Source organism: Podarcis cretensis (assembly GCF_951804945.1).
Source record: "Podarcis cretensis genome assembly, chromosome: 1".
NCBI lineage: Eukaryota > Metazoa > Chordata > Lepidosauria > Squamata > Lacertidae > Podarcis > Podarcis cretensis.
Genome location: NC_137170.1, coordinates 78,925,278 through 78,952,485, shown reverse-complemented (window position 1 = coordinate 78,952,485; position 27,208 = coordinate 78,925,278). Strand labels below are relative to the sequence as shown.

General features: G+C 43.4%; 1 protein-coding gene across 7 annotated transcripts in view; it reads left to right on the top strand.

Annotated features, from left to right (window-relative positions):
* Window positions 1-27,208, top strand: part of TSPAN4 (tetraspanin 4) — a 519,577-nt gene that overhangs the window by 95,000 nt on the left and 397,369 nt on the right. For 4 of the 7 annotated variants that reach the window (XM_079985200.1, XM_079985195.1, XM_079985196.1 and 1 more), the window contains one exon: window positions 15,553-15,629. The exons of 2 other annotated variants lie outside the window; for them this stretch is intronic. The gene's annotated coding sequence lies outside the window, so the exon portion shown is untranslated. Of the gene's footprint in view, window positions 1-11,900; window positions 11,927-15,552; window positions 15,630-27,208 lie in introns of those variants that run through there. One more of the 7 variants, XM_079985198.1, reaches the window with a different exon arrangement.

Genomic DNA, 27,208 nt, shown 5'->3' with positions numbered 1-27,208 from the left:
TACGTGCCAGGGGCTGAGAATGTCAGGGCGGACGCTCTCTCCAGAAAACCTGAGTACTTGGAGGGGGAAGGAGGGGCGGAAGAAAGACATATCATCTCAGAGGACCACTGGGTTTGTGGGGCGGCATTGGTGGGGCAAAGAGAACTGGTAGAGGGTATTGAAAACGATGAATATGCCCAAGAGAAACTTAGGGAACTCAGGGAGACAGGTGAGAACGCAGGGGGGTTTGAGGAAAAGAACGGAAAACTATATTACAAAGGGGCGCTCTACATACCAGGTGGGGAACTAAGAGGGCGGGTGCTTAAACAGTTGCATGACAGCCCCACGGCGGGGCACTTCGGGCAGCACAAGACCATGTGGTTGGTTACCAGGGAGTTTTGGTGGCCCAAGGTGCGGGAAGACGTGCGGGAGTATGTCAGGGGATGCGACAGGTGCCAAAGAGCAAAGGGAGAGAGGTTGGCGCCAGCAGGGTTATTAGAACCCTTACCCACCCCAGAAAGGCCATGGGAGATGGTATCCATAGACTTCATGACCGATCTACCGAGATCCAAAGGGAAAACCGCGGTCATGGTGGTGGTAGATCTACTAACTAAGATGTGCCACTTTATAGCTTGTTCACATGCAGTGACAGCGGAAGAAACCGCAAGGTTGTTTGTGGAGCACATTTTTAGGTTGCATGGCGCCCCCTTGAGGGTTTTGAGCGACAGAGGAAAACAATTTACTTCTAGGTTCTGGAGGAAACTAATGAGCATGTTGCATGTGGAGGTAAGTTTTTCCACCGCCAGGCACCCAGAAACAAATGGGCAAGCAGAAAGGGCAAACGGGGTTTTGCAACAATATCTGAGGTGTTATGTAAAGGACAGAGAAACTGATTGGGTAGACTGGTTACCTCTGGCAGAATTTGCCTACAACAACGCGGAGAACGTGTCCACAGGGATGAGTCCCTTTCTAGCCAATTATGGGTGTCATCCTCGGGCGTTTCCAGGAGAGGGCGGGGGAAGGTGGAGTGTACCTGCAGCGGAAAATTTTGTTGAAGAGATGGAAGCGATCCACCGTCAGCTCCAACTCAACTTAGAGAAAGCCAAAGAAGAATATAAGAAGCAAGCTGACAGAAATAGGAGGGAAGGCGAAACCATAAGGGTGGGTAACCGGGTGTGGCTATCCACCCAAGGACTGCCGTTCAAGGGAGGGTGTAAGAAATTGAGACCCAAACGGTTGGGACCCTTTGAGGTCATACAGCAGGTCAACCCAGTAGCATTCAAACTCCGATTGCCCAGTCACATGAAATTGCACCCAGTATTTCACAGGTCATTACTGTCGCCATACAGAGAGGGATGTGAGTGGGGGGAACATGAGAGGGAGGTCACCCGGACACCCGTCATAGAAGAGAGAGAACGCAACATGGATGTGGCAGGGATCATTGATTCCAGGTGGAAGGGGAATCAGGTGGAATACTTGGTAGAATGGGAGGGGGAGGAAGAGTCAGAAAACACATGGGTACCGGCAGAGGAAGTCAAAGACGAGATTTTAATAGAAACGTTTCATCGGCGTTTCCCAAGGAAACCACAACCAGTGGCAAGGTTTAGGAGGGAACACTTCGGGACTACAGATGAGGAAGGGGAATTTGAAGGGTTCCCAGAGTCGGGAGTGGAGGTGGAAACAAATTCCGACGAAGGAGAGGAAGAGGGGGAAAGAGGCGGAAGGCCGTGGTTAGAAGTGTTTGAATCCTCGGAGGATGAGGGGAGTTCCTTCCAGGGATTTCCGTCCTCGCCGCCAGTAAGAGAAGAGGCGGGAGGGGGTGAAGGGGGCCCTGGGGGGGAGGTGGATGTCAGGGAACTGCCATCGGAAGAACAGGTGGTGAGAAGGCTTCAGGAGAATAGGAGAGCCACTTCTTCAGCAGAAGAGGGAACCAGTAGGGGGAGTGCGGGAGCTCCAAAGGAAAGGGAGTCGGAGGGGAGGCTCTGGGATACTTCCAGTGAGAACAGTGAGGAGGTATCAGAACAGCCTTTAAGGACCCCCACCCCCCGCCGGAAACTGTCACGCAGGGAATCCAGGAGGCGCATGTCCGTGAAACAGCTTTTATGTTGGAAACGTTTCCGCAAACGCCCACTGTCAGATTCTACCAGCGACTGACGGAGCCATGCTGAAGGGCTCCGCTCAAGGCAGGGTTTCACTACACTGAGTGAGCTCTGAGGGATCCAGCTTCAACGCACAAGCAGCTCATTATCCCACCACATGGCCCTACTTGTTCATATTCCTTCTGCATATGTCCATGCAGAAGTGGCTCCAAGCTAGACTACAATTTTGGCTCTTACATTTTCATAACAGAATGCTCATTCTGCCATCAGTGGCGGACTCTGAGCTCTCAAATTTCAGTGGCACCCTGTGTGATGCTAAAATTTGGCGTCTCCTGCTTCTTGCGCTCCATTCTACAGCTTTGTTGTATCAGCCCCTGCAGTGTGCCACCCAATGCGACTGCACCAGTTGCACTACCCTAAAACCACCTCTGCTGCCATCTTCATGTTTGGTCTCTGTAGTTTATTGCTCACTCTTAAATTCTCAAAAGCAAGCTACTGTTTTACATATACTTGCTGGAGAACTTTGTAGTGAGCTGACTAGGATCCAGTCAATGTCCATAGAACAGTTAAAGCACTTTGTGTATGTGCAAGCTTCTTTGACAGATACACTGTTCATTCTTTCTTTCTAGGCTGTATCCATGTATCATCAGAAAGCTAACTGTTTGGAGTTAATTAATTCAATTCCACATAGAATTGCTTTTACAGAATTGAGGCTTAGTGTCCTTTGCCTTTCTGGATGACTACTATTGGGCACAGCATTTCTGTGTATTTTGCAAAACAGCTGTAGAGGACGTTATTCATTATATTACTTAGTGCCATCTATATAACTATCCATGGCTTTTACAACCAGCCAGAACTCAGTTCTGGCACCTCTCAGGTGGGCACCATTGCCAATATAAGAGACCAAGGGAGGCATTCATGGTGAGTTCTGGCACCTCTTTTTCTAGTAAAATAGCATTGTAACTATCCTTCTGGAAAAAATATCTGTTTGAGTTTAGCCGCAGGAAAACTTTTGTGACACAGTGTGAGTCTGTGTACTTTTTGCTGTTAGGTGAGAAAAATTATGTTACTTTGCATACTACTCTATTTGTGGTGGCAGCCGGGAAATTAAGAGCCAGGTTTGTGTCTTGACACTGAATAACTTTTTGTCTAAATAATAACAGCTCCTCCAGTATTAGGTGAGGTGACACTTTTTGATTCTCTTAAAGGCAACAGTGACCACTGCTTATAACTATTGTAGTATTTTGTTACATAGATATTCATGAAAGGGTTAACGTTGATATGATTCCCAGTAAAAAGTACAAATTTACAGAACTCTTGTCAAATACAGTGTTGCCTCGCAAGACGAAAAGAATCCGTTCCGCGAGTCTCTTCGTCTAGTGGTTTTTTCATCTTGCGAAGCAAGCCCATTGACGGCTTAGCGGATTAGAGCTATTAGCGGTTTAGCGGCTTTTAGCGGCTTATCGGCTTAGCGGATAAGCGGCTTAGCGGCTTAGAAAAAGGGGGGGAGAGGAAACCCCCCCCGCAGGAACTCACAAGACATTTTCGTCTTGCGAAGCAAGCCTATAGGAAATTTGTTTTGCGAAGCACCTCCAAAATGGAAAACTTTCGTCTAGCGAGTTTTCCGTCTTGCGAGGCATTCGTCTTGTGGGGCACCACTGTAATGGCTGTCTGTATTAGAAGTTTTTGTTTATTAGTCTTCATGGTGTGATCATTTTTTGCTCTTAGCATCTCAGCTCCTTGCCTAGGATTTTGAGTCATGGTAGCATGTGTTCAACAAGCCTTGACAATGGAAAAGCAGGTAGAAAAAATAAACAAAACATGAAATTCACCAGCTGAAATGGATTGGCTGAAAGGCAATGCTGCATTCCTTACCCTGGCACTTGCCTTTTTAGGAATTCTCTAACATTGTTTTTCTTGCACTTGGTGATTCTACAAGAAGTACGTTTCCTGTCAACACATCCAGTTAAAACAGTTTTTTCTTTTCTCTTCCCTTCCAGTGACTTATTAATTAGCGCTGTCATAGTACCTGGAAGAGCCAAATGAAATAACAGTCTCTTTGCTAGGTACTGTGCTTAAATATAAAAATTATGGTCCCCGTTGTCAGTAACCTATAATCAAAACACTTAAAGCAATCAAAGGAAACAGGCTAATTATTTTAGTAGGTAAAACGTCTTGATATTCACAAGACTGCATAATACTGGTTGTTTAGTCCTTAACAAAGATATAGACATACACGCTCTAAATAGAATGCATGGATCATGTATATTAAACGATATGCAGTTTATTTTTAAATAAATAAATAAAACTTGGTTCAACGAGAAGGAAAAAATGAGCTGCTCTTGTTTTTTTTTTTTTTTTAAGAAGGGCATTTAGAGTGGAATAGCAATAGCAATGCCTTTAAACATACAATGCTGGAAATATATATACACACACACACACACACACACACACACACACGACCACCACCCACCCCATATTTTACGCAACCTTTAGGAGTAATCTTTATTCATTTATTTTCCACATGTATGCTAAGATTTGCAGCGATACCCCCAGCCTTGTAAGTTTAATGATTGCAGGAACGTGTGGTGGTGGAGGACATAACCTGGAGTCCAGTTTTGTGGGCTTCACATGGTGTACAGAAAGTTATTTAAAGAGCCATTCTGTGCCCAGGCTTCTGCATTTTGTCTGCCCTTGCTTCTCATGGTGAATGTGCTACTGCTGCTGCCCTCTGTGGAGCAACTACCAGGACAGTCCCTAGTCTGGGCTGACCCAAAACATTTCCTTGCCTAAGGTGAAGGATGAACTCCCACCCCTTCCTGTTCCTTATGCAGAAGGTGACTGGCCTAAGACTGTGAATTCTCACGTCAACACTGGCAGCAGGACAGTGTTCTCCACCGTACCTGATGGCACCAGGCTAGTTTCAGTGGCCTGTGTCCTCCCCCCTTTGCTGCTTATCCTTGACCTTTATCATCTCCCTCAGTCTGCCCAACGGTGGGGCCAGCACTTACCCACACTCATCCCTGCAGCTCCAGCCTCCATGTGTGGGAGAAGGTTGGGAGTTGACACGCAGCTTTGTGAGACTGAGCTGCCCTGGGTTTCAGCTTTCAGGAGACACTGACAAGTTCATTTCCTGTGACGGGAGCTGTTATAACATTTGTCTAGCTGCCTGGTATGACAGATTGGAAATGAGAGACAGTCTTCTTTGCTGCTAGTGTGCACGCTGTTGATTTTGCCTGAGACGTTGAATAAATTTCTTGTTGGGGGGCACAGCCAATAAGACCCCAAGTAATTTTCCTTACCAAAGCAGGGACCGTGTACTTAGAAAGTGAGTGTTGGGAAAGACAACCAGAGTTCTCAATGATCTTGGTGTGAAGTGCTGAGAGGATAGCTACAATGCACTTCCTAAACCATGCAAAGAGAAGGAACTTTTTGTAGTAAGCTCAGTGAATATGCAATTCTGGGCTGCATCAATAGGAGTATTGCATCTAGATCAAGGGAAGTAATAGTGCCACTGTATTCTGCTCTGGTCAGACCCCACCTGGAGTACTGTGTCCAGTTCTGGGCACCACAGTTCAAGAAGGACACTGACAAACTGGAACGTGTCCAGAGGAGGGCAACCAAAATGGTCAAAGGCCTGCAACCGATGCCTTATGAAGAACGGCTAAGGGAGCTGGGCATGTTTAGCCTGGAGAAGAGGAGGTTAAGGGGCGATATGATAGCCATGTTCAAATATATAAAAGGATGTCACATAGAGGAGGGAGAAAGGTTGTTTTCTGCTGCTCCAGAGAAGCGGACATGGAGCAATGGTTCCAAACTACAAGAAAAAAGATTCCACCTAAACATTAGGAAGAACTTCCTGACAGTAAGAGCTGTTCGACAGTGGAATTTGCTGCCAAGGAGTGTGGTGGAGTCTCCTTCTTTGGAGGTCTTTCAGCAGAGGCTTGACAACCATGTCAGGAGTGCTCTGGTGGTGTTTCCTGCCTGGCAGGGGGTTGGACTCGATGGCCCTTGTGGTCTCTTCCAACTCTATGATTCTATGATTCTATGAATACAAAGACTGACTTTAGCACTTGCTTGGTGGTAGTAATTTCTGCTGGGCGAATGACATTTCTGACACCTAGGCTGTGGGTGGCAAAAGCCACTTTCCTGTGGTATTGAGTAGAGCCCCAACTCCAAGAGCACCAAGCGCCCTGACAGGTGTTTATGCACAATTAAGGAAACATCTTCTATAATAGTGTATGATTTGTGATTTTAGGGTGGAGGTCTTTTTTTTGCTTTTTTTGTATATATTTATAGTGTGTGTGTGTGTGTGTACTGCAATATGCAAGTATTTATGAATAAAAACAAAAACAATCCATTATTTACAAACAAATCTTTAAAGTGGGGACATTCTTACTGTGTTTTGTGAGTGAGAGTTTTTTTAAATGACCTAGGAAGACTTGAGTGCTCTAAGTGCTTCCTTAGACCCTTAGAAGAGTGCCATAAATTAAAGCAGCCCTCTGGGTGTTTTGGGCTATAACTCCCATCATAGAATCAGAATTATACAGCTGGAAAGGGACCCTGAAGGGACCTCCAATGGGCAGGGACAATTGGAAGTGCAGTCCGAAACATCTGGAGGGCACCCCCAGGTTGGGAATGGCTGAGTTAGAGGTATAGAACAAGCACAAGACTTCATTTTTGATGTTTCTAGTTATAGAATCTGTTCAACCAAGGTCCAGAAAAGTCCCTGGTTGAACACATCCTACAGAAATGGGTTTGGTGTCTGTTGAGAGTCCAGGGCTGTAACTCTTTTAAGGAAAAACAAAACCTAACAGTCATCAGGAGTATGTTTTGCAGCAGTGTACTACAAATCTAGAAACACATCAGATTTAGTCTGAATGAGAGTATGAGTTGCATGGTATAACATCAATCTTTAACAAAGTCACCATGAAAATAAGCAAAGCAGTATAAGCAGTCTATTTATCCCTGCAGTCCGATGCAAAACATGCAGACTCAAGTAGGGAAAATGGTCTTGCTGGGCTTATAGAATGGCAAAAGCATCGCTTTCAGTGAGTAAAATTAGGAGGCAAACTGTTCTTAAGGGATGAGGGAGTGCTGAGCTTACATGCTTCTCTTTGGATATTTTCTCTCTTATTTGCAGAGTGTGCTCTTACTTGTACATAGCTCTTTGATGCTAAGAATTCACAGGTGGGTCCTGGATACAACCATTCATCAGAGAGCTTGTCCTTTTGTGCTGATTTCCCCAGGATCTCTGTGTGTTCCTAATCGGTGTCCAATAGTGTTGTGCTGTCAAAGAGGGATGTCGGTTTCAGAGCAATTAGCTCCTTTCTGCCCAGGAGGGTGCAAGACTGCTCTGGAATACTCTCCCAATGCACTTCAGAGTCACAACTGCTGATTAGTCTTTCCCAGAAAGCAGTATTCCAAATGTATGTAGTAGCTAAGTGGTCGTTCCCTACCTACAGGGGAAAAAAATACACAGTATATATATTTTGATGTTATAGCTAGACAACAGTTTTTATGGTAAATCACAGGCATAGATTTAGTCACTGAAGAGAATGCACCAGGGCAGCATTAAAAGCAGGCATGACATAATACTGTGAAGCTGAAATTGTCTAGGAAGGCAATTGCTTAAGAAGTATGTGGCTGCCTGGGGAGTGTATAGGGAATCCTGTTGTAAAGTTGCATCTGAAGGTTCCTCGTGAATGTGAGTTCTTTCCTTTCCGAAGATACCCATAATTCATTGGTGGCCATGTTGTATTCTTTCGAATGTACTTTTATCCGATGCCCTGTCCTGATGCCAGCTGTTTGATGGAAACTACTGAGAGCCTAGTACTACTTGGCTAGAGCAGAATGAGAGAACAGCTGCCTGCAGCCATGCTGTCCTTCTGGGTGCTGGCTGCCAGAATGCTTGCTTTCATGAGCATGGATGTCAACAGAGCAAAGACGAGACGTCAGTTTTGAGGACTTTTTCTTAGCATGGAGCTGAACCTGTCTTCCAGATAGGCTTAAAAATTTTGTGAAATAATATCCCTCTTAAAACCAGGAACTACTGGGCACAAACACTACATAGCATGTAACACTAAATATTTTGACATGGTGCTAGCTGTGCTCTTGAGTCTAAATGGAACCATGCATTGGTGATGCACCATTTAGTTATGGCAGCCGAGGCACAGCTCCGAGGCACTGATGCACCCAAAGTCAAAACAGTTGGAGGGTTTGAATTGGTCTACCCACATCTTGAGTTTCTCTGAGCTTCCTGCTGAAGAACTGTTGTGTAGTTCAGGGGCCTTCACACTGTGTTTCAGGGGAACCCTTAGGTTTTTAGGAAGCTTATCCAGAGTTCTTCAGTGCCCATGTACATAATGACAGACAAGGTTACCTGCCTCCTGTCATCGGTCATCTCTTTCAGTGGGAGTTGGGAATCTGTGGCTCTCCAGGTGGTGTTGACTCTAACTCCATCATTCCCAATCAACATGACCGAATGGTCAGGAATGATGGGAGCTGTAGTCCAGCAACATAAGAAGGGTCACATCTTCCCCATCCATCTTACACCAGAATTTCACCAACACACTATGACAGCGAGGCCAAACAAGCCTGGTCAGCAGTCCATGTAGACTGTGAATGTGTGGCTTCTGCAACATGCAGAGTTTTTCTTTGACAGATAAACGCAAAATGTTTCAAAATATCTGCTGTAATTAATGCTATGGAATGCTTGGGCTCAGAATCCTGAGGTGCAACTTAGGGTCAAAGTTCATATGACTGGCAGTCAATTACTCTTCCTCCCCTCAGCTTTCTTTCTGAACAGGAAGCAATTGCAGAAAGTCAGGAATAGAAGATTGGCAGGGAGAGGAGCTGCTTAGCCCTTCCCGCTCCTGCCATTTATCCACTGATATCCTTTCCTACCTGGAAGAGGTGGAAACAAGTGAATGGTATATTCAGTGTCCTTTCATAACTGGGGGAAAAAGCAGCTTAGGTAGTAGATACAGTGGTACCTCGGGTTACAGATGCTTCATGTTACAGACGCTTCATGTTACAGACTCCGCTAACCCAGAAATAGTACCTCAGATTAAGAACTTGGCTTCAGGATGAGAACAGAAATTGCACCGTGGCAGCGCGGCAGTGGCAGGAGGCCCCCATTAGCTAAAATGGTACCTCAGGTTAGGAACAGTTTCAGGTTAAGAACGGACCTCCAGAACGAATTAAGTTCTTAACTCAAGGTACCACTGTACTTTTCAGCAGCAATTGGCCAGAAGAGAAAAGTTTGAGCAGAACAATAATATTCCCTCAGCTCCCTGACTCCGGAGTGTGTTTTCAGCTTCCCTCTCCTGCTTTTTATTTTAAAACAACATAATAAAAGGAAAGAATTATGGAACTGTCCATCACACATTTGTTTAGCCCTAGGAAACTCAACTTGGCTCTTCATGGGCCTTCATTGCATGGAGTTTGATTGGACGTGTAGAAAGTAAGAGGAGTCCAGGGGTATCTGAAAAAAACACAGATTTTTTTTGTTAAAGACATTGTGTTTCTCTTTCGACAAGTATTCATATGCCACTTGTAACAAAGCAAACAATCGTGTAGAAGTTTCAGCAAACCATGGTTGCAGAAGTAGAGTAAGGCATAAATGGATCTTGTCATTTTTTGCTGTGTCCAGAGAGGTGTGAAGCCTGTGAAATCAATGCAGAATCCACGTGTCTGTCATACATAACATTCCCTAGTCCTACAGCAACAAGCAAATGGAAAGCAATGCTTCTGGAGAAGGGTGAGTGTGCATGACTTGCACAGACAACCTCCCCAGTGCCCATTCAGCTCCTAGGGGCTCCTCTGCAGCAGTGCTGGTGGGGAGGAGCACAGTGCTGGTCATTTGTTCGTTCACCCATGTGACCTGGAGCTTTTGATGTTATTTGAGCAATGTGGGAAAAGTACAAACTGCAGCAGCTCTGAGTGGAAGAATGCTTGGAAGGGAACCTTTCATTTCTTTTACCCCTCAGGGTGTATAGTTCAAGTCTGTCAACAATCTTATTTCAAACTTTACATTCAAAAATATGTGTGTACTTAGACTCATAGACTTCTAGAGTTGGAAGGGACCCTGGGGGTCATCTAGTCCAACCCCCTGCAATGCAAAGATATGCAGTTGGTCTGCATGAGGATTGAACCTGCAACTTTGGCATCATTAGCGCTGCTCTCTAACCAACTGAGCTAACCAGTAGGTTCAAATAGCAGTCTGTATAAGGAGACAATAAGTTAATGTGATGTCCTCATTGGAACATCACCAAAATGTTTTGATTTTTGTGCTAAGTCTGATGTGAGTGGGTCTTGGGAGCTTTATCTCTTGGAAACACAAATTCTGCTAAAAGGTGTAAGTATAATTGGGAGGCGCTGCTGTAGAATGTGAAAGAAATAAGCCAAAAGAGGATATTGGAAAGGGCTGGCTCTAGAAGGTGACGGAATATGTAGCAGCAGAGGGGAGACCACATAGATAATTTATAAATCTGTAGAGACGGCTGTCTGTAAGTTTAGACACAGTGTCTTTTATTTGGAGGCAAAGTCAATAGTCAAGACTTGTCTGTGAACTATGATTCTGCAGTTATTGATGGGGGTAGGTTTAAGTCCCACATTGCATGTCTTAACCTTTTTCTCTAGGATGAAAAGTGAGAGAAGGAATGAAACAGGCACACTGACGCTGATTAGGCTTAATTTCTGAAACGTGCAGTTGTGTTTTCTAACAGCATCACAGCAAGGGAGGGGTAGTTCTTTCAGACTGGAAAACCTCTCGTGTAGATATGAATTAGCAATGTCTGCCATCGAAAAATGTCCGAGGGGTGAGTCATGGGCTCCCTTCCTTTTTTTCTACCACACAGTGAAAATTAACATTTTCTGGAGCTTGAAAATCCCACAATCTCTAGAGTCCTTTCTGGAGGGTTTTAATTAGATGTTGAGTGAATTTCTCAGTCTTTTATGTGAGCATTTTCAAAACACAGGGAAGAATTCGTTTTATGATCACTTTTGTTTAGTGATGTTCAGTGAAGCTGCATGGGCTAATGTGTGGCCTGTGTGTGTGCTTGCCAATGTCATGCTGCTCACAGTAATGGATATGTGCTTGCCGAAGCTCCACCCAGTTGGCTTTGACTTGCAGTGCACATTTTCAGAAGAGGTCTATGATCCATTAGCAGCAGGGAGCTCAGGGCTATTTGCTGGCCAAGGCTGGGACAACATGCTGCTGCAGCTGATTTGAAGAAAACTTGCACAGTACAACTCCTGGCAGTTCTGCGTTTTAGCATGTCCTTTTTCATAACCAGCTCCACTGTTTTAAAAGAAAATGAGTGTCCGTGACATTGAAGTGGAAGAAGGCAGGCAGGCACAGGAAGCTGCCTTATACCAAGCTAGACCATTTGCTCATTGACCATTTGTTCACCTAGGTCAGTGTTGTGGGTAACCTTTGACCTTCCAGATGTTGCTGAACTACAGTTTGCACCAGCACCAGCAAGCATGGTGAACAGAAGTTCAGCAACATCTGGAAGGCCAAACGTTACCCGCACCTAGTCTATAGCAGCTGGTAGTGACTCTGTAAGGTTTGAACATGGGGCTTTCAACTTGCAGAGAATGTCCTCTGCTACTGAGTTACAGTTCTTTCTCCACATGTGCGTTTTCATGCAAAGGCATGGAGGAGCATTTTTTCATTCTCTGTCTCCTGGAATTCTGATCCATGGAGAGCCATATTGCCAGAGACACCTCCGTAATCAGGCTTCTAGAATTCAGGTGCCACGATTTAAATTTACCACATTGTCTTCCAGGAGCCAACTTGAGACTGAATCAGTGTATGGGCTAAATTACAAACAGATGTCAAGGTAAGCTGCTATAAAATGCGCACATATGCCAGGGCTTTCTCGTTCTTGGAGTGCCACAATAGAGAGAAAATAAGGAGCAACATTTAAAATAGTCAAAGGCTAGTAGAAAAGCAAAGATTTATCTTTGAAATTATATATCTTGCTGATTCACTTTCTGTATTATAATAATTTAAATAGAAAAATGATATCTAGTGGTAAAGTTTACTGTGAAATTCATTAATCATCATTTCTGCAGAGCAGCAGGAACATCTTCCTCTTCAGCATTAGATGATAATTATTCAAGAGTATTGGAGGTGGGCGGAGGAAATTTGGTTGAAGTGGGGAAAAGCCTTGTTTATTTTATCTTCCCATCTCATACAAGTCAGTGGGATGGAGAAACTGAGCAGACTGGACAGCTTCTAGTCTATTCAAAGGAAGCTCTTGTAGAAACTGACTGAATATGCTGGAGAAGAATCAAACCCCATATTTTACAATGTTCTTTCCCCCCAAAAAAGCATGCAACCATTTTTGAAATGCCAGTTGTGAGGGACTTTTGTAAGTACTCATAAGGATCGTCCGCTTACCTTACTTGGTAGGCAGCATTGCAACCAGGCATCAGGCCCCGCAGGAACTGGCCGGGGGTCACAGTTTGGCTGTGTTGCCAGTGCTAGGCGGGGCCTGGCCCAGGGGCGGCCCTCACTGTCCAATCAGCACCGGTGGGGGGCATGGCCACGGGAAATTTAAACCACATTGCGGCCAGGAGACTGTCCTCTTGTGTCCCTTTGCCGGATCTTCTACCCACCTATCTCTTTTTATGATTTGCCTTGATATGACCTTGCTATGGACAAATGTTGGCTGCCATATTTTGGGACCAGGCAGGATTTTTTCCACTTAGCAAATTGACTCCAGCCATTTGGTTTTCGCCGACCTCGTAGCAATTGTCACAACTTTGTGAGGTTAGATAATGGGTAAGCTTTGTTTGGGTGAGGGGGTGTGTATTGTAGCCTCCACCTGCCCCTCCTCATTAAGGGTATCTTGTTAAAGGGATCCGGGAGTGTGGCTTCTATCCAATGTCCAGATGTGGGCTAGGGGTATGGCCCCCAGGGACCCCTCGGGCTGCCCTTATTCAGTGTTGTCTGATTGTTAACCTAAAGCTGTTTTAGCAAAGAGATGCAATATGCAGAGTAGTGATTTATACTAGGAAACTACCAATGGGGAATGAAGAGTAGTTTGCTGGTGGCAGCGGGTGACACAGAGGGATTTCCTTGAGCTTCCACCACTCAAATCTCCACACCCCCTTCAATTAATTTGTTTCTACAAAGATACCCCTATGTTGTGTTCACGAGTATTTAAAATTGCCTACTACTTTAAAGGGCCATTCTACTCATGATACTTAGATTCCCTGTTCTTCCCAAAAGGGACTTAAAGATTTGTCAGACAGCTAAGTCCTCTCAGAGAACACACCATATTAACTTCATTAATTTCCTGCATAAAATGAAAAGGCTTTATAGGATATCTTACTGAGTTTCCTCGTTGCTTGTTTGATTTACAGCCTGGCAAAATGTCAGAGACAACAATCTGGCCTTGTATAACAAGGGCTGGGAACGTTCTGTTACCTAGTTTCTACCTTGGTTTTCTAAACCCATGAAAACTATTACAGTTTAGCACCTGAAACTGCCAAATGTTTTTGGCTAAGTTCCTCAAAGTGGCGAACACTAAAACTACAACAAACACAAAAATACAATAAACCAATCCAATAAATATCAAATAGCAGAAATTATAAAATAGCAGAAAGCAGGTGCACCGCGAATCATGTTATACATTCATGAGTTGCATGTGTGCTGTCCCCACAAACTCAAATGCCATCCACAAACAGTTGCTCAAACAGTAGACTTTTCCCTGGAAACAGCTACGAATGTGGCAAAATCTCTACAGTTGCTCTCTAGGATAGGGCTAGTTGCTCAACCTTCTGGCTCCTCAACAGGCTGATGTTTTCCAGGGGCAGTAAAGAAGTGCTTGAGAGGCTACAGTTGGCATTCACCTTGCAGCCAGCCATGGTCTTCTTATTGCTACCTGCCTCTTCTCCTCTCCTGTCATGTTGAGATTCCAAGGGCCTCTTGCTCATCACATTCCTCAGCTGTTTACAGGAACAACTGTACAGCTGGAGAGTGGGGAGGGCATCTGTAGATTGCACGGAAGGTGACTGAGGAGATGGGATGCCATATGTGAGCTGGTGCATCCTAAGCAAAATAACTCTATAGTAATTAAAAGAGAATGCACCACCGAAGTACTGTTTTCTCCAGCTCTTGATCAAACATCTGGCTCAGTATGACTCCAAATGCTTTTTATGGGACCAGTGTTAGATTGCTTGGATTTGGTGAGAGACCTTGTATTCATTTGTAAAAGTTAATACCAGTGATATAAAGCCACTGATAATTTGTTATGCCAATGGTGCTTGTCACCTGTGATGTTCGAGTGCCTTTTGATTTAATTTCCGGAAGGGGAGGTGCCAAAGCTGAGGACTGTTTTCATTGGTAGGCTGTAATTCGCCAGGCATGCAGAGTGATGGAAGTGCAAGAGCTGCCAGGATTGGAACCTGAGTTAAGAGCTGAGCATATCTCAGAGGAGGGCTCCGAGGAAAACACTGGATGTTTGGGCCACATATATGTAGCCCAGTAGGGCCAGGGTCTGTGTCAAGGAAGCTACAAGAGGAATTTTGGGAAATTCAAGCAGGAATGCAGACAGGTAGACAAGGGGATCGGAGGGCCAGGAGCTTGGCAAGCAGGGAGGCTGGAGAGAGGGATATTCTTTTGTAAATACTTATGCATGTGCTCCTTCTGAAATGCTATGAACAAACTTTCCTTGATGAGAATATCATCCTTTATTGACAGGGATGGCACAGTTCTGTTTTGAAACTAGGACCTCTTAGGGTAACTTTACACATGATGATGCTGTGAAAATAAAACTAGAGTAAAACCAGGAGCAGATTGCACTGTAACTGGAAAGGATGGGAAAAGTACTAAAAGATAGACAATCGAGGGGGAAATGAAAATATATTCTCATGGCACTAAAAATGCTGCAATGTAGGCGAGTCTCTCTAGTGAGGAGAAGAAGAAGAAAAGTTTGGACTTGATAGCCCACCTTTCACTCCCCTTAAGGAGTCTCAAAGTGGCTAACAATCTCCTTTCCCTTCCTCCCCCACAACAAACACTCTGTGAGGTGAGTGGGGCTGAGAGATTTCAAAGAAGCCCAAGGTCGCCCAGCAGCTGCATGTGGAGGAGCGGGGATGCAAACCTTGTTCATCAGATTACGAGTCTACCACTCTTAACCACTACGCTATGCTGGCTCCATACACCATGCTGGGAGGGTATTCCACAACTGGGGACCCACTACTAAAAAGGCCCTCCCTTTTATAGACACCTGCCATACTTCATTTGTATTTTGTTTTGTTTTGTAAGAGAACAATATGTTTGTTACAACTCCAGTATAAAGGGCTGCACATGGAATAGAAACGTAATGGGAAAAGATGTGAAAACTGGATGCATCCATCTGCTATATTAGAGAATTACCATGTTAAAATCATGTGTCTTAATCTCATGCCTGCTTTCCTTCCTTCCTCCTCCTCCTCCTCCTCCTTCTTTGAACAGTTGCACAAGAGAGGACCATTATTGCCTTGCACCTTTGGAAGCTGTCTCTGACATCATTCACAGACATCTTTACCCTGGTGAGTTTCCATAACTTTATAATAGTCACGGCAGCTAAAGTATTTTTAAAAGCAGGATTTTGTTTACTTCATATTTGTTCTGCAGTAATAACCCACTTAAACTTTTATTGAACAGCTTGGAAAGACCAAAGTTGGAAATTCAGATTGCTGTCTTGAATCTCCTAGTGGTGGTCTGTTCTAGCAGCTTTCAGATGGAAGCCATTTATGTATCTATGTGTTTGATCATTCTTAGAACAAAGCTGTTCTTCATAATGACACCTTTAATCTGTCGTTCTTCACGTGTGAATACAAATCATTTGCTTAAAATAAGGGAAAAACTTAGGGGGTGGACATTAAACATGTATGATTAGACATCTCCCTTTATAAGTGTTAAAACAAAACTGGGCAAAGCAAAAGGAAGTGGAGCAAAACGGTAGGGAAATAGTCCTGCAATGAGTTCAGTATAGTAGACATTTAATAGATTTTTCTTTCCATCTATCATTTCTGTTCTATGAAATCTTCAAAACGTTAATGCTTTGATTTCCCCCCTTTTCAGAGGCTCTTGAGAGATTCCATGGGTTTTGGTCCCTGATTTATCCTCTTAGCCTCCTTTGAAAATACTAAGGAAATGTTTTTTTCCTCTTTTTCTAGCCTTTATGAAACGATTCATTGACCTCTGTCAGTCTTCTGATCTCTTCCAGCCAATAAATCACTGGAACATACAGAGTCATCGTAAAGCATTAAATCTTTCAAAATGTAGTTTAATGGTGGTGTTTTCCTCCAGTGTACACAGCAGACATCTGTGCTCCCTGTGTTTATATTGCCATCTATCTTTTGGTCAATTTAAAAAACTTCAATGAGTTACATTGCTCTTGGATCTGAACTCCTCGCTGTGCGTTCATCTTCCTAACACCCTTGTAATGTAAGGATGGGCCGTTTTCAGCTTACATCTGGGAATAGAGCCATAGAATGAGGGAATTCAGCCACTAGTCCTAGAGGTGTAGGAAACTGGAAATGAATTTCTGGAGTTCCAGTTGAGTACCTCTTAGTCATGGGACTGCATTGCTGTATTTGCCTAGAATCTGGAGAATGTATTTGAGTGTGCGCACAGATGTGCGTGCAGGCCCATAAACACATGAAATACCATGTAAGAAATGCCTATGTTTCCATCTAACAAGAACACCATATTTATATTTTGTATATTAATTAATATTTTTCCATGGGACTACAGCATTTAAAAAGAAAATAAATTAAAACCTTAACCTTTCAGTTGTTACCTTTATTTTAAACAAATAAAAAAACCCTAAACCCATAGAATCATAGAATTGTAGAGTTGAAAGGGACCCTGAAGGTCATATAATCCAACCCCTTGCAATGCACAAATATCATTTAAAACATCTATGAGAGATGGCCATCCAACCTCTGCTTAAAAACCTCCAATGAAGGAGACTCCACAACCTCTGGACAAAGTCTGTTCCACTGTTGAACAACTCTTACAGTCAGAAAGCTCTTCCTGATGTTTAATGCGAATCTCCTTTCTTGTAACTTGAATTCTGCATTCATTTACCTGGGAGTAAATCCCAATGGATGCAGGGGATCTTAATTTTGAGTATACATGCATGGGATTTCACAGTTTATAGACTGTCCCCCATTGCAAACTGGGGTTTACCAAAAACCTTCATTCTTCTCCCCATTTAGTTTAGTTTAACATTAAATTTGAGGAAGAGTTCTTTGTCATACTCTAATGCTAGCTTGCTACTTTGTAACTTTCAATTGTTCCTTATAAAGGTGTTGCTATACTGCTGCTGGGTTGTTGCTGTTTTGAGCTGTATTTTTAATCGGCACACCTGACATTTAAGCCTGAAAACATACAGAGACATGGGAGGCAGTGGGGTATCAGAATGTGCTGCATTTGCTGTTTCAATATGTCTTGTCCTGCCATGTTTTCTCTTCACTTTCACAAGCTCAGCTGGCTTCCCAGTGTCCCTGTGCCTAGATAGAATTCATATATGCTTATATATTGTATATATTACAGTAGACACTGTGTGTGTATGTGAGAAAATGTGTGTGTGTGCACGCGTGCGTGCGTGCGTGCGTATGTAATATGTATTGCTTGTGAACAGTAATGCCATAACAAAAGTTATTTCTAAAGGTAGTTCGACACTAGGATAACCTTTTGTAAATGTGTTACTATTTCTCTAACACAGCAAATGTCATTTTGTGTGGTATATGGGTGCCCATGGTCATGGAAGTAGTTTTGCCATATAACACGTTCCTTTTTCAGCTGTTAATGGCAGCTCACATATCTAAACCTTTAATTTTGCCTTACTTATTGATTTATGCATAAATAATTCAAGAAAGTAAAGCAACTTCCATACCAACATAAGAAGAGTCCTTTTGGAGGAGACCAAAGCCCCACCTGGCCTAGCATCCTGTTCTCACAGTGGCTAAGTAGATGACTATGGGATGCCTACAAGAAGGACTTGAGTGCAACAGAGTTTTTCACTTACGCTTCCAAGCAACTGATATTCAGAGGAATACCACCTCTTGATATTGGAGGTGGTATACAACCATCAAAACTAGTAGGCATTGAAAGCCTTGTCATCCATGAATCTGGCTAGCCTCCTTTTAAAGCTGTCCGAATTGTCAGCCATTACTACATTTTGTGCTAGCAAGTTCCGTAATTTTCCCCTGCACTTTTTTTTAAATGTGAAGAAGTCCTTCCTTTTGTCTGTCCTAATTTTCTAACATTCAAGTCCCCCATCGATTTCTCACCCAAGCAGGCTACAGAGCCTGGTTGCTCTCATTTCAAGAATTCAAAAACTCACTTGAACCTGAAGAGTGCTGGGGCATGTATGGCTCGTTTTCCGTGTTTCATTTGAAGTCAGACCGTTGTGCTTTCTTTGAGTTTGCATTGAGCAGAAGTTAATTGCCTTGATTCAGAAGAAGTTTAAAAAGGTGCCTGCCTTTTGAGGCAGATAAAACAAAGGTGAGAGCCTTTGCCAGAGCTGGCTAGCTCTGCTTTTCCAGCACATGACAACATCTTGTTGCAGGTGCTTCTCCCCCCCCCCATTAATCTCACAGAGTCTAGTCCTGTTTTTGCTGAGATATTGATCCTTAGAAAAAGCTGTGATCATAAGCCTTTACCCAGTATAACTTAGGAAGGAAAGGTAACTGACTGACAATAGTCTGTTGTGCATGTAAGTGGTCTTTATTTATATACCACTGTATCATAAAAAATATACCACATCAGTTTATTACTATATAAAACCAAACCATAGTATAAAATCATAAAAAGTTAAAAAAAGCAAAATCAAAAGAATTAAAAGCAAGCGTCAGCAGACCATTGTGGGCGTTGTACTCTTAATTGTCTGTATATGCCTGGCAAAATAGAAAAATTGTCAGCAGACATTTAATAGTTGGCATGGAAGGTGCTCACTGAATCTCTTTTGGCAGAGTGTTCCACAGGACCGGGCTGGTGACACTAAAGGCTCAGTTTTTAGTCATCATCAAATGAGAACAACCAGAGAGCCTCCTGCTTGTGGGATTTAATGGAATTCTCCATGTACACTAATTTATATGTGCTTGAGAATCTGGTCCATGAATACCTGGGCCCTCTTTGACAATGTACCTTGATTCTTACTGTAGCTGCATATCTGGGAGAGGTTCACATACATTCCTTCATCCAACTAGATTTTATTAATACAGACTGGGTTGGTATATTCTTCTAGGATCAGATGAGAGGTTGTATGCACCAGGGATGGGGAAGCTGTCCAGGTGCTGGACTACAGTTGCCACCAACCTCAGCCAGCCAATAGTCAAGAGATGATTGGAGTCCAACAACATTTGGTGGGCCATAGGTCATCCATAGAATAATATCATATAGGACCATCTTTCCATTAAACGACTGGACGTTTCTCAGCAGGACCCCTAGGGCTGAGAGAACTGCAACTAAGTATTCAAAGTTATTGCTTCCTCACCCCAATCACCACCTGCTTGTTACTACTAATATGGTGGCTGCTCCTTCCTAGCTCTATAATCCTTTCACATTCCCTCCTAAGCACATTCATGGTCTTCAAGATAAATAAGTTCCCAGGATAAAACACAATGGGGAATTCAGGATAGAATACAAATAACATAGCCCCTGACCTTCTTACTGTTCTGCTTTGGTGGTGATCTCCCCAGCAACCGCCCATTAAAAAGACTTGATCCTGGAAGACTTGCTATGGCATTTCTAACTTTCCCCAAAGCTCTGATGTGCCACTTGTTTGTACCATTGCCAGAGGTAATCTGGACCTCCCAGCAGCAATTATGGGAAGCTAAGGGAGATGTCAGGAAAAATAGTCCTCCCCATAGGCCCCAGGTGTCTTGGTAGCTACATTGGTCTTTCAGACTGCTTCTTGGTCTAAAACCTTCTCCTCTGCTGTCAAGTTCACCATACTAACTTTGGTATACTATCTGGGAAAAGCTGTGTCATGCCACAGACTAAGAGCCTTTTAAAAGGTAAAGGTACCCCTGCCCGTACGGGCCAGTCTTGACAGACTCTAGGGTTGTGTGCTCATCTCACTCTAGAGGCCGGGAGCCAGCGCTGTCCACAGACACTTCCGGGTCACGTGGCCAGCGTGACAAAGCTGCTTTTTACGAAGAGCCTTTTAGCTTGTGCCAATGACTTGGGCCTCTGTCTGGTATTTTGGTTTGTTTCCAGCAAAGTCTATGTGCTTGTGGAATGACTTCCACACATGCAGTGGAACTTTCCCTCCAACTTTCCCTTCCCCTGCCCACCTCAGATCTGCCCTGGAGGATTGGGGAGACACCCCCCCCCCCCAGCAGATGTGAGGGTGTGTAGGGTGGAGGAGAGTTTTGTTGTATGAGTAGAAGTTGCTCCATTAGTGCAAAATCTTCATTGGATACAACCCCACCCCCGGCAGCATCCTATCTCTGGTGTTGACCTGCTGTTGTTACTTAGAACTAAAAATAAGTCTAATGATCAATATATTCCTATTCTCTTTGTTTGAAGCTTACATGCAAAACTGAAAGGGAGAATGCTGATAACTAGAATTGTAGGCTGAGCATCCTTCATGTGTATTGCACTGCCCACAACACACACATTGATATGCACACCGAGGGAATCATTATTGTCTCTGGCCAAGTGTTATGAGCTGAGTTCCCCACCCCAGACAACTTGTGAGTATGCCTTGAGAATTCACCCATTGTTTGTGTATCTTTGATAAAAGCAGATTGATTTTAGAAACCAAAAAGGAATTGTATATTAAGATGCAATGGTCTTGTGGAGTTATCAAAATTGTTAAGGCGCTTGCATACATGAAAAGCAGAAATTTGGTATGCACATCATCTGAGACAGCCTGATTACTAGAAAAGTTTGAAAAATAGGACGTTTTTATGCTTCTCACTCAAAATATTCCAGCAATGGGCAAGTCGAACCACATGGAGTAGAGAAGCATGCAATTTCCCCTTCATTCACTTCAACAATCCTTGGATTGTGGGAGGGGGTATTTCAAGTGGCAGGCAGGAGTGACTCTGTCTGTAGAATAAAAGCCTGTATATTCTAGCATTGTATACGGCACTGTTCTTATTCCTATATGCCAGGATTCTATTTCCCTAGAAACCAAGTGAAAAAGGAAGAATGAAGTCTTCATTAAGGCAACATTCATCCAAGGAGAAATATAAAGCTAATGCTTTGAAAAGGGGGGAGGGAGTCTTTCCCTCCTCTCTCCCCATCCAAACTCAGTTTCTTCTTTGTGGCCCTACCCTATTACTTGATTCCCTTTTTGGAACCATTTAAATTTCTCCTTCTCTTCTGAGTGAAGGAGTTTTTATATTCAAGAATCTTTCCTTTGTCATAACCAATATTCTTTTGCTTTGTAACGCTAACCTTCTTGGCTAACTCTCCAGGCAATATTTTTCTTTCTGTCATTTACTGAAGCTGCATGCTTGATTGTTCTGTATATCTTCCTTATCTGTACACATTTCCCCAAAGCTGATTTCTCCTAGTTTTGCGTTTTATGGCCAGATCTTATTCATGACTGGTGCTTACCTCCCCCCCCCCCACACACATTTAAGAAGAAAAGTTAAGGTCTAGATAAAGAGGCGTGTGTTTTAGGGATTAAGTGAAGAAAATGCTAGGGCCAATCTCCCCCCCCCCCCCCGCCCGTTTCCCCCCTTCTAAAACTGATAAATGCTGGTTCAGATAAATGCCTGCACAATACATTGGTGAAGCGATAATGTTTTTTCCTTCTTCTTTAAAAAAAATGAATACACCAAATGCTTTGGGGAAAATCTGTTCAAAGGAAACATAAATCTTTAATTGCTGTTCAATTACTAACAGATCCTTCTCCTGAGATGCTCTATAAGAGGAGCCTATTACACTCATTACGTGTGTGTGTGTGTGTGTGTGTGTGTGTGTACACAGAAGCAATAGCTTCGTGCATAACACATCCTTTGCAGGAAGAAGAGCCAAACTGAATCACTGGCAGAGCTGCCCGTACTGGGCAAGGTATACCATTGGGTTGACTCTGTATCAGACAGCCTCATACATTCATGTCATAATCAGGAAAATGTATCATTGTGAAAACCTAAAGGACTAGTTCCCTAATGTACGTTTGAAGAACATAAAGCTGAAAAGGAGACATTAGGGTTTCTGTCTCTTAATATCGCCCGTGGCACCCAGTTAGTGAATTGACTCAAGCTCTGCTGCTTTCTTCTACTAGTTGAGGATCTGGCCCAGTACTTTGGAGAGTATCAGCTTCAAAGGAAGACACAGAAATTGACGGCTGCATTTTTCATTTCTCCATCTAGCCCAGCAGCTGAGAAAGAAACATCCCATTTCTGTGGTCGCATTGGCCTTATGTGTTGTTCACGCCAGCAGACCTTAATGAAGCTCTTGCCGTGGATTGGAATTCAGTCTCCTCCTAGGTTGACGGATGTATTGATCATCCAAGTGAGGGGGAAGTACTGTGGGAGAGAACACGGTTGGGGGAAATGCAGAAAATGTGCAAATTTAGGCAATGTATATTAAGAATCACTATTCATTTCCTTTAAAAGTACAGAGGAAGAGGGGAGATTTCTAAGCTACAACTTTTGAATACTTCTGTGAAGAGCAGGAGATGGGTGGAGGAGGAGAGCAGTATGCAATATGACTAGCAAAATAATCTCCATGAACAAATTCCATTTAAATGTAAATTACCTAAAGTGATGGTTTTGGAAGCATAGTCTAGAAAAGCAGAATCATTTCCCCCCTGTCCCCACCCCACCCCCATTCAAATATGTGATTCAGGCATCTGCACGCAGCTAAAAATGACTCCCAAACTCTCCACCACCTACTATGAAGTTCTTAGCGGTGGGCTCCTCCAGGCTGTTCCCCTGAAGCAATGCCTGCAGGTGCTGACAGCTGAGATGTGAGCTTCTGTTGCCACAGCCCTGTTGGTGCCAATTAGAATCCTGATGACTGGCACATACCATCTTGGCAGTGCGCTCTGCTTTCTGTTTGGGTGACCAGCTGTATGGAGTCCCTCTCATCCCCTGCAACCTTCCCCGGTTCTCTAAACCTCGCCAAAAACAGGGTAGGGAGATAAGGAAATAGTCATATTTCCTGAAATTCCTTTTCTGTGTGAAGCACAGAATTAGCTTCCCTCAGAGTGTCTAATGAAATATATTAAGAGTGTATGCCCCTGCCCTGAAACCTGGTCTTGGAGTGCATTGAGTTGCAGAGAATAGTGCATTAGTTTTCTTTACTAGCGCTTCTGTTCCATTTTCTAATGTTCCTGAAGTGCCTGTTGCATTACTGAACTGTGGCTTTTTGAAAGATACACCAGCATGTCGTGCTAAATTTCACTCACACCAGTGGGCTTGATGTAACGCAACAGTTGAATACCATTGGACAGCATCACTACTCTCCGCACATGTGTGCTTCTGTTTCCCCATAATTCACCCATGAAAAGGGCAGGAAAGAACCACCCCAAATTTCATCACTTTACACCCCACAATTTTCTGGATTAATGTGGTTGCAGATGGATTTTTTTCTGGAAGCAATTAATACAGAAACGAATGTTAAATTTCAGCTATATTCTGGTAGATTTATGGAAGTGGCTTTGATGTCACATGAAGGCCCAGATATAATGCCGAAATTAACAGTTAGAGAAATGGAATAAGTTACTGTGTGAATGTAGCCTCCGATGCCACCAGTGATGCTTACTAAAAACATGGCTGGTTCCTTATTCTATTTGGGTGAATACTAGCAGAGTTTGACAGTCTGGTTGCATAGGGATCTGGTCCAAGTTATTACTTTTCCCAAACTACTAGCGGTCACAGCTGGCTTGCCTTGCTGGCATATGGAACTTAGTGGAGTTATTGTGTCTAAAGATGCATACATGTATGTACATGACCCCAATATGCTGGTGATTGTGCCTTATTCCTTTCTCCAAGTCCCATTTAGTTCAGCATTTGGTTCTCCCAGTGGCCAACCAGGTGCCTGTAGGAAGCCCATAAGCAGCACCTGAGTGCATCAGTTTCTCTATCCACTTGTGATTCTCAGTAACTGGTATGCAGAGATATCTTGCCTCTGACAGTGTAGGTAGATCATAGCCATGGGTAGAGCATAGCCATAATTTATTAATGATACGCACAGTTTGGTACATAATAGCAAGATATTGCAAGGAATTATTTGTCATCTATGTGGTGAGTTTCCTTTGTATATATATGCTGATTACTCTCTGTACATTTTTCACCTTGTCTAAGTTTCTCCAAAACTTTCCTGGAGAAAAAAAGCTGACAGCTTATTGCTCTTTAGAGACTTGAAAATAAGACCTTGCATAATCAGGGCTGCCTCTAACATTAGGTAGGGTAAGGTGGCTGTCTGGGAGTGGTGGTGAGGTGTTGGGAGAATCAAGTTGTTTGTGCCACCTGCACTCCTTAAGCTAACTTGTTTCCTTCAGGGGCAGAGGAGCACACTGCTGAAGAGACAGTGTTGAAGAAAGAGTCGACCACCAGTCTGATTATCCTCAGCACATGAATGGGGCATGGCACAGCATCTTGTCTTTTGCCTTGGGCAGCAAAGTGCCTTGGGCTGACTCTGAGAGCTGAAACGGTTAAATTAGTTGACATATAAGATTTTTGAATTGGAGGTGGTGGCTCATTGTAAGGAAAATGGCAGTAACCATGTTACAACTGAAAAAGGGCAACTACTAAACTTGCCCACTATAGGTTGTGTGAAGGTACGTAAGCTGTTTAACAAGGCATCCTTTTTTAAAGACAGGAAAAGACAGGAAAAGAGAAACCTTCAAGAAATTACCGTATTTTTCGCTCCATAAGACACACCTAGTTTTTAGAGGGGGAATGCAAGAAAAAAAAATTCTTTAAAGGGAGCGCTGAGCAGAGCCTGTATGCATCCCAGGCTCTGCTCAGCGCTCCCTTTCACGAGCCGCGCAGAGCGTGTGTAGGGCGCTTGCAGGCTTTTCCCTGAGGAGGGAGAAAGGCAGCCCGTCATTGATGGGCTGTCCTTCTCCCTCCTCGGGGAAAAGCCCCCAAGAGCTGCATACACACTCCGCGTGGCTCTTTAAAGGGAGCGCGGCTCTTGGGGTTTTCCCTGGGAGGTGGGGGAAGGGACTGAGGGGCTGCCCTCTGTCCCTTCCCCCACCTCCCAGAAAAGCCACGTACCATTCTTTTCAGTAAAACTTTTAGGAGATTTTGACTGTCAGAGATACTTCTATAATGGGCTTTATACAGATAACTTGATGGTCCGAGGAACCCCTTAACAATGTTCATTTGCAGAGACTAAATGTGCCTGCTTAGTGTTAAAATGACATTGTTGCTGCCATTTATCGTTATGTTTCTGAGTATGTTCTTGATACATACAAAGATAAAGGATTATGGCTGGAAAGTTGTGAAAATCCTTGGCATTGCTTGATGGAATTTCATACTCAGAATTATGCTGTTATTGTGCAAGTAACTTGTTTTTTCTCATAGCTTTGACGCTCACATTCCTCCTTTGTCTCTGCAGAACTTCTCAATGTCATGAGCTAAGAGCCTTACCATAGGCTGTGTGTTTTGGACGTACACATTATTGTGTCTCCAGAGATAAAACAAATATCTGGGGTCTAAGTCCTCTAATAGCCCCAAATCGTCCCAGGCATGAAAAGCCCTGGTCCTTGATCAAGTGCCCTGTTGTCATTCTCCCACTCAGTGGGTCTTGGTTATGTCAGTCAGGGAAGTTATAGTTCCATCTGATATATTCTAGTAATATTCCTGCTCATGGTATCCCATTGGTGATAACAGTGGATAGTGGTATATTGATGTGCTTCATTACAGGAGAAATGCCAGAGGTAGTAGAATGGCAGAGATGCTTGTGCTTTCTTTTCTAAAGTTTACTTTCAGATTGGGAGAAAACATAGGTAACTGCAGTGGGAGATAGCCCCAGAAGCTAAGGAGTGTATGGAAACTGATTTAAACTTAGAAGGATTGACTGCAGCCTTGGTAGCTTCTCTACACTGGTAGTCAAGTGGGAGGAAATTATTCTTTGTTGATTTTTAATCATCTTCACTGCTGATGTGCATGGTGTAGCAGAACAGCAAAACCTGTCAGGTTTTCACGAGGCCATCTTCCCTGGAAAAAGAAAATCAAGAGTTTATTATGACCAGTGGTTGCAATTTGTTCAGGACTTTCCCCACAGGGTCCCATGGGCTCTACCTGGCCCTCCAGTCCTGCCCTGTTTGTGTATCTGAATGAGATCTTGCATGCGGTGTCCTTGTATAGTTATGAAACCCCATAGTGTGTAGGGTATAGTATGCTATTAAATCAGTATATCACCACAGCTGGAGGAGAATAGGATTATTAAAACTGGATCTGGACAAAATCAAGATAATGATGGTTGCCAGGTTTTGTGGACATTGTGGGGTTTAGACTTTACTGACCACAAAAGAAAGCACCAAGTCTAGGTTTATCATGTTCCCACAGGTGCCAAGCATCTTACCCACCAAGGGTGGAATTATGCTGGTTTCCAGCTTGCACTGAATTAACACCATTTTTCTTGTATGAAAGCTCTGTGTTTGTTGCTGATTATAGAACCCTGAATTCCTTAAAGGTCACTTATTTCTTCACATCACACTGTGATCATCAAGGCTGACATAATGCCATCTTAACAATGCCATCTATGCAATTATAAATTCCCAAGGTGTGTACAAAGTCATCATGTGGCTACTCCTTTGTTATGGTGCACCTTTCTCTGAAACATCTCCAGGAAATGGTTTTTAAGCTTATATTTCAAATGGCATTTTGGTTTGAGTAAAACAGCACTGGGCAATTCTTTCAATTGACATAATCTTTCACTTAGTATTTTAATCTTTCTCCAATTTTTAGTGCTGGTATTACGTGCTTTGTGCATTTTAGCTGTGGAAATAAATTAATGCATCAGTATCGCCAGCCCTCTGATAATTTTATATAGCTGGTGACAATAAACGTAAATTAGATACATTGAAGTTTAATAAATTGAATAATACATTTATGATTAAGATTTAGTATGTTGAATAATTTATCCTTCAGTGACACCGGCAGCTTCTAGCTTTGGAAAGGAGTTTGAACTTCTGTCC